The sequence below is a fragment of the Chaetura pelagica genome, unplaced genomic scaffold (genome assembly GCF_000747805.2).
Source record: "Chaetura pelagica isolate M959 unplaced genomic scaffold, ChaPel_1.0 scaffold17, whole genome shotgun sequence".
Lineage (NCBI taxonomy): Eukaryota > Metazoa > Chordata > Aves > Apodiformes > Apodidae > Chaetura > Chaetura pelagica.
Genome location: NW_009970726.1, coordinates 11,559,906 through 11,567,821, shown reverse-complemented (window position 1 = coordinate 11,567,821; position 7,916 = coordinate 11,559,906).

The window sequence follows — 7,916 nt, the reverse complement described above, 5'->3', positions numbered from 1 at the left end:
GATCCAGTGTTTTGGTTAGTCTGGCTTCCTCAGCTGATTAGTGTCAGAGCAGGACAAAATACAGCATTAAATGGCAGTGCTGCACTTTCTTGGTAGAAAGAGAAATTGTCAAAACACAAAAACAGATGCAATGAAATAGGACAGCAGAAGGTAGAATTAATCAGTAAAGATTTCTACAGTAATCAGCAGATACCCCTAAACCAGCACTGGAGTAGGCTGGTGGTTGAACTGGATGGATACATGGGCTTGGGCCAAGTATACAACTGGATTGGCAGTTCCAGATGTAAAAAATTGTCACTTTCTTACACTTGACCTAAGCCTAATAGTTTCCAACTGTTTCCATATGTACAACACAATTTTTCTAAAATAACACTATTGCTTATTCTTGCATCCAACTTCATTTTTACACAAAATGAATCCCCACTCTGTATACTGATGTAATTTCTTCCTATTATGTATTACATATTTAGACTTTCTTAAATGTGCTGCTGAAATCAGCTTCTCATATCATTCCTTACTAATATGTGATTTGCATGTACATACTCAGTAGAAGTAATAGATCATCAAAGGCAGCAGATTTTCTTAAACTTCAGTTTGGGCCAAAATAGCACAAAATACTTAACAAAAAAAGATACTTAATTCTAGCAAATGCTAGGCATAAAATGTGCAGTGGGCTTAGGTAGCTTTCAAAAACAGGAGCTGTTTGTTTAAAAGTGCCATTTCTTCGTATGAGAGAGATTTATTTTGAATGTTTAGGGTCACCATCCAGTTTAATTTAAACTTCCTCCAGTGGTTTGGAAAAGACTAAGATGGACTTCTTGAACCTGCTGAGTCACTTACTCTTTCATGCTCTGCCTCAAAGTTAATTGGTAGCACACAATAACTTTGCAATGCTTTTTCTTGGTGCAACTTTTTTGGTCTCTTGTGCATGGCAGTAATTTTGATGCAATACCCTGTAACACAAGTGTCTCTTTGGATTGCATGTCATCTACCCCTTTTACTTGGCTTTGCTGAAGAACTTTGGGATTTTGCCTTAAAAAGCTTCACACTTTAAAATTGCTGCATCTATTCTTGTTCTTTGTTCTTAAGATACCTTCTCTGTTGGGAATCACAGGCATTGTTTTGTGGTACAAGTGACAAAGCTGCTCTGCTGAGTTAAGTGTCTAGCATTTGTAAGATGTGTACTCCATCAGCTTGTGATGAATTGATGAACTGAGTCTTAGAATGCTGAAAACAAGGCTTATGAAAGACAAAAAAAGTAATCTCTGAACAAGCTCAAGGGCTGTATATCTGTTGGTGTTCAGCTGTCCTGTTTGCTTGCCTCCTTCAGTGTATTGGTGTTAGGTGTGAGTGGATGTTTGGTTTTCCTATGTAGCTGTGCTTCTGTGTTTTAGACCATCTCTGGGATGGTCCAGTGATAAAGTTAGATCTTGTTTTTGGAAATTTGAGTTATGTTCCTGAATTTGTTTTTCTTGTGTTTGAAAAGTGAGCTTTTTTCTTTATTTTTTCTTACTGTGATTGTAATAGGACAGCGTTACCTCTGAGATGGTTGTATTGCAAAATGAATGTTACAGTGATGTGATGCTCATGATTAGGGAGCTTTTCTAAAGCACTCAAAAGCTAATGCAATACTTTAACTTAGTATTAGAATTCTCGTTGACCTTTTTGTGAAGGATTTCAAAAGTGCTTTTGGAAAACCTCTGGTTTTGGTCATGATTTTTGGATGTCCTAGTACTGAAGCTTATTTTTTAAGTTGTGTTCTCACAAGGTAGTTGCAATACAGCCATCATACTCTGCCATTTGCCAGTAACTTGGACTTTGAAACTTTTTTAATGTAAAAAAAAAGAGGCTTGTTTGCACTGTCAGCTGCATCTATTCTATTTTACTTTGAGACTGAATCGTGATCACAGACCTGCTTCATGTAGACAGTTGAGGCTTCTTTTTTGGTATTGCTTGTCTTTAAGTGATTGCCTTAAGAAAGAAGGCTTTTATCTTCCACCTGAAATGCTGAAACGGTCCTTATGTTGCAGTGGCATTGGAATGAAGCTAAATTGCTTTGTTAGTGTTACAAACTATGCCTTTTGAATTCATCCTTATAGTGGGTTTACTGCTTGGTCTGCTTTGGTTTTGGAAAAAATACCTGGACTAAGGTTGGTTGGTAAGTGAAACTGAAAAGTTAGAGCAGAAGGTTATTGGTTTATACTCTGCTACACAGGTCATGCCTTCAAAAACAGTAAGCCTCACTTTTGAGATGCTGCTGTCAGATTAAACAAAATATTAAAATTAAAGTGCTGTGACCATCTGAGCTGTGGCCCTGAACCTAGGCGAAGCTGACTGCTGATTTAGGCCCATTGAAACTTCTCTGAAAACGATGTTCTGGTAGATTTAGCACTGGGTTAGCTGTTATCTTCCTTAAAACAGCTGGTAGAAAGTTAATTGAAAACCCACATGAGTGCTGTATCCCCTGTCATGCTTCCCATGTCTAAAAGACATGCAGTAGTTTGGATGTGATGCTACCCAAAACTGAAAGCTCTGAAGTCTTGGTGTGAGGTAGATTGCAGTGGCGGCCTGAGTGCTAATTATCTTCCAAATACAGGAAGTGAAAAACTTCCTGCCTGAGAAGATGTCAGCTTCAAACTGTAATGGTGAGGATTAAAGTATATTTAATTCAGAAGATAAGTGAAAAGATTTATTAAAAGGATGCTGTTATGTAGAATAGTATCTGGCTTATTAAGTAATGTTAGTTTTTGTGGCATAGTGGGTTTATTTTAAAATCACTAAAAGCATAATTTTTGAGTGTGACTGAAAATTTGCAATCAAGAAAACAGATTTTTAGGGGCCTACAGTAATAACTCTTAAAACTTAGCTTTGCCCTATGACTTACCCTTTATACTGAATCACTAATGAGTGCTCTTTCAGCTGTTCTTTCCAGTGCAGCCAACTTTGAATCATCTTCATAAAACCAGCTGCTTCTTTACCAGTGCTCAGACTAAAGCTGAATCCTTTCACACACGTGAATCTTAGTTCTGGGAGAGATTAAACCTAGGAAACACCTAGTTTCTGAAGACTATAGTGAGGATGCTTGTCTTTTACATGTTATACATGAAGTATATAGGGTATGTTGAGAGGGCTTCTTCAATTCCTCCTTTCATTGGCTGTTAAAAATCAAATATGAAATTTTCTGCATTGTTTACTAATTTATTTGAATGAGTTACTAGTATGGGAGAAGAATCCAGCCTGAGTGACTGGTTTTAGAATTCAGATTGTGGAACACGTTTCTGATGGCCAGGAGAGAGAATTATTTTGGCTCTGTGTGTAATGGAGTTGCTTGAAGCTGTTACCAAAACAGCTACAGATGCAAAATGGCAGCAAAATGGATTATCCTGTCTTTGTTGCAGTCCCAAGTTTGATTGAAATGTGATCCAGAAGGGGGGTTTACCTGGAAAAAAAATAATAAAACTTAAGCTTGCAGAGGCTTTGACAGATCTGGTGGAGAAGCTGGGCAGATCCAGCAGTCTTTTGGTTTCTCTCCAGAAATACATGCCATGTCTGTGTTAATTTTTTGTAATTTGTACATAGAGTAAGATTAACTTACTTATTTATCACATATTTGCCTAACTATCAGTGTAGCCACATTGGGCAAAGTTTTTTCCTAGGCATGTTGGGGCTGCCTTTTGCCATGAGCAGCACAAAACCCAGTACAGAAACTAAACCTGAATTTGTCCTCCTGTTGTGGTATTTGTTGTACTCAGCAGCAGAGTACCATTCCTGTACTATCATCATTCTTCTTCTAAAGGGTAGTAGACCATGGATGTTTTAATACGGTTTTTAACTCCTCTATGAAAGTATTCCTGGAGGAAAATGGAGAAAATGCACATGGCCAAGGCACAGCCTTTCTTCCAATCTCTCTTAGCCAGTCAGAAGACTAAGCCTTTTGTCTTCGAGGACTTTGGCCTGGCTTTCCATACTGATACCACTTCTCCTCAGAAGGCACTTCAGTACTTTGATTTATTTGGGCATGCTCTGTAAAGTAGTCACTCAGACACCTCCCAGAATTAGTCTGCTAATGTTGACATCTGCATTTCTTATTACAAGTACAGTCAGGTCCTTATCATCAAATGTTCTGCACTTCAGTAAAGAAAGGGTGTTATTCATCTCTTCTATACAAACTGTGAGCTGGATGTTGAGGAGAGCAGTAGAGAACTAAAAGTTCAGTTAAAGCTGTTTCAGTTGCATCTAGTATTGCTGCAACCATGAGTAATGTTCACAAACCTCCTGCCCTCATTCTTTGAGCTCTTCTGTGAGTGCAAAAAGGTGGAAGATTTTTCTCTTGGGGAGGTGTACCTTCTGAGTTAGGACAATCACCGAGGTGTTTCATTAAGCACCTCTAGTGCTACTTCCATCTTTTTTAGAGTTGTGTGTTAGCACCAAGAAGAAAGGCAAATCTTCACATCCTTGATAGGCACAAGGCTGCTTCTCAATGTAAACTTGCAGGGCATGAAATGAGTAAGAGAACAGCAGGAAACCAACACAGCCTGTTTTTTGTGCTGTTGGCATAAATTTCAAGGACTCTTTTCTTCATTTGGCCTTCACCTTTCTTGTCAGGAGAACTTGATCATGAGTTACTGCATTGCCCATCTTCTGCAGGCCCAAGCTCTATGTTGCTGCAGACGCTGCAAGTAGATGCTTCTGCAGCCTGAGGATGGTGTGCCAAATTCCAGTTTGATTATGAAAAAAAGTGTACACCAATAAGATAAAACTGTGCATACTAAAGGTCACTTTGTTTGCAAGAAGGGTATAAACATTTGTATAAGGCTAGACAAATCCAAATGGGAAGACAAACATTTTAAACACATGGGTGATTAACTGTTGGAAGAACTTGCCAAGAGAAGTGGTTTCTCCAGCTTTTAGCTTCTTAAAAGACCAGCTTTCTGAAAAATGTTTTACTGAGAAGCACGTGTTTGGCCTCTACAGAGGAGAACCCAGGAGTCTGGGGCACAGGTGGAGGTACAGAGTAGGGCAGTGTCCCCTCAGGCGTTTCTTCGTAGCCTGTGTCTTAGCTTCTTCCCTCCCTCTCCATAATCTTAACATTAATGCACATGACATATTCTCCTCCCGTGGTTTTGAGTCTGGGGGACGCTTTTGTGATGAAGGCATTTGAGGGACAATTGGGGCTCCATGTGGAGGCTGCCTTGTCTGTTGGGAGGAGCTGGGGAAGCGGGATAGCTGGCAAGAGAGAAGGCAACGCGTTCATCTAGGGCATGGATATTACTCCCTGATGTCTTGCCCTAAAGCATCCAGTTTGGAATGTGTAGGTGCCAAGAGTGGACTTCATGTGGGAGAAGACATTCTGGATCTATTAAGGTAAGTAGTTGCTTTTGTAGTGGACAAATTGGGTGTTTAGTGATCAGGAGGAACAAGGGGGAGGGGGTGGTGGCTGTCCCAGGGAAATTTGACTTGGAATTTGCATTATAATGAGCCCTTGTGGCTCTCTTCTCTTCTCACCAACAACAGATTGCAGAGTTTGAGAGAGCCTAATTTTGCCTCCTGATATGAAGTTTAAATGAACTCTTCATTTTCTAACACGTGGGCAATGTTTGAACAATGTAGTTTTATTTTTAGTGTGTGTTATGTCTTATGTGGATAGCAATATGCATGGTTTGAATTTTGAGTCTGATGAAAAAAGCTGGCTTTTTGTTAACTGGATCATCTTTGGTAGTGTGCTAAATGCCTAAGATTGCAGTATGTCAGAAAAACATTTATCCAGGGAACAGCCAGAGATGTGTCCCTTACAGGTCTTACATGTGTGGGAACCTGTAGATGCTGATGGGGGTTTTGTGTGCACCTGGAGCTGCAGTTGTTAATCCAGATTTATTTCTGAGAGAAGCTTGTGGACAGGCAAATTCCTGGAATTATGACCCAAATACTGTGGAGTTACATAACCTTAACTTGGAGCAAAACCAAAACATCTAGTATTTCTAGGTTCTTCTTAATTTTCTCAGGAAGGTACCTTGCTTGAAAAGTCTTAGTTCTTCTGTGGTCAAATTAATTGTACTTTGAAATCTAGTCACCCGTTAAAATAGCTTTTGTGCAATCTTCTCTCTGCCAATGGTAAAAATGGTAAGGTTTTCACCTTGCAGCAGAGTCAAAGCAGCACAGCTTTGTTGGTATAGACGCAGCTGAAGAGACGAGGAAAACTTGTTCATGGAAAAGCAAGTGTGTAAGTGCCACAAGACTCTGCCCTTTTCTGGCTTAAAAGAAGTCTCGGAGAAATCCTTCTGTAGTTGGCAAAGTATATAGTGAGGCTGCACCTTGTACGTGTTAACTGTTAGCAGAAAACCACTTCAAAACTAGTTATTTTTAAATGTATCAAAGTGTAATTTCTCAAAGCAAAATAATTGTATCAATTTTATCCCTGTTTTCCAAGGAGCTTCACATTTTTTGAGTCACACCCCTTGTGGATCCTATTTCAGGGTTAGGAAATGCAATTCTGTTCTCTTGTACAACTCAAGTCCCCTCTTACATTGCTGGAAGAGGTGTCACCAAGTTGTTAGGCCAAACAGCAATTTCTCTAGAGGATCAGAGAGAAAATGACAAAGTAGATGATAGTTTTTACCACTGCTGAGTGAAAAAGGAAATTGTGTGTAGTTTATTATGCATATTCTTATTTTTGAGGTGTTACAGCAATGCCAGCTGCTACTATAAAGTCTCTAATTTGCAGTATCTATTGCACGGGGAGGGCTGTCTAAATAATTTCCAAATTGTTTCTGAAAAATGAGTATGGACTTTTGATCCATCTTGAAAATACTAGCCCGAAAGAATTGGAAGACAGTCCTGTTTGAAAGGTTAAAAGAAAGTTGAGTGACTTTGGCCTGAATCCTTCCCACAGCAGTTTTGTAGCCATTTAGAGTACCTTTATTAACAAATATAACAGTCCTGAAAAGTGTCATAGAACAGGAGGTGAATGATAAGTGATTTCTAATGTAGTGAATAATTGAGAAGATGCTGCTTGTAATCAAATCACTCCTTAACACAAGAAGCTTAACTCGGGGAAATATTTTTTCTGAGAAGACACAGGTGTTTGAGCCTCCCTTGCTCTTCTTGATGAACAAAAGATAAATTGATTGCTCGTTTCCACTCTTCCCTCTCCTCTAGCACTTGCTCTGAGATCATGTGTGCTCGTTGCTTTGGGCATGTTTATAGAAGGAGATGACTATGTCCCTGGTAACCCTTTTCGTAGAAGAAATCAAGAAGCCAAGTGCCTGCCCACACTGTGCTCTGTTGCAGGGGAGGTGCTCGTTGCCCTGGACAGAATAGTTTCCAGCAGTGGAAAGCCTTTTTTAATGGGAGCTGTTTAGGGAGGGATTTTGCCTTATGCCTCCCACCTTCTCCTGAAACAAAAAGCTAGCCCTTTGTTCCCAATTCAGCTCACTCTTGTTTCCTGGATGTGGTAGCAAAATCCCCCAAATTATCGGTGTCTCAGGGGTTGAGTATGGACCTGTAAGTGGCACACAGCCAACCCAGCAACCTGAAGGGCAGTTTTAATGTGGGTTAGATGACATATTGCTAATAGAGGTCAAAGCCTCTTGTTTTCTATTTTTGTGACAATTCTGGCTAGTCTCCCCATAAAATACAGTCCTTATATATTTTCAGATGCAATTGTGATAGACACGGACACTCTGAGGTCCCAGCTGAACTGTCATCAGTGACTTGTCCAGTATTATGTTAGTGTTACAGCAACTTGGTTTTATTTATTGCTTTATCTTTGCAATAGACATTCAGTGCTTTGAAGGCTTCTGCAAGGAAACACTGTCTCCTGGAAGGTGAATATTTGTCTCCAGTCCACTACTCAATTTTGCATAAGCAACCTTTTCTTTAGAAAAACAGGTGCTAGTTCTCTTTAGTATTTTTAAAAA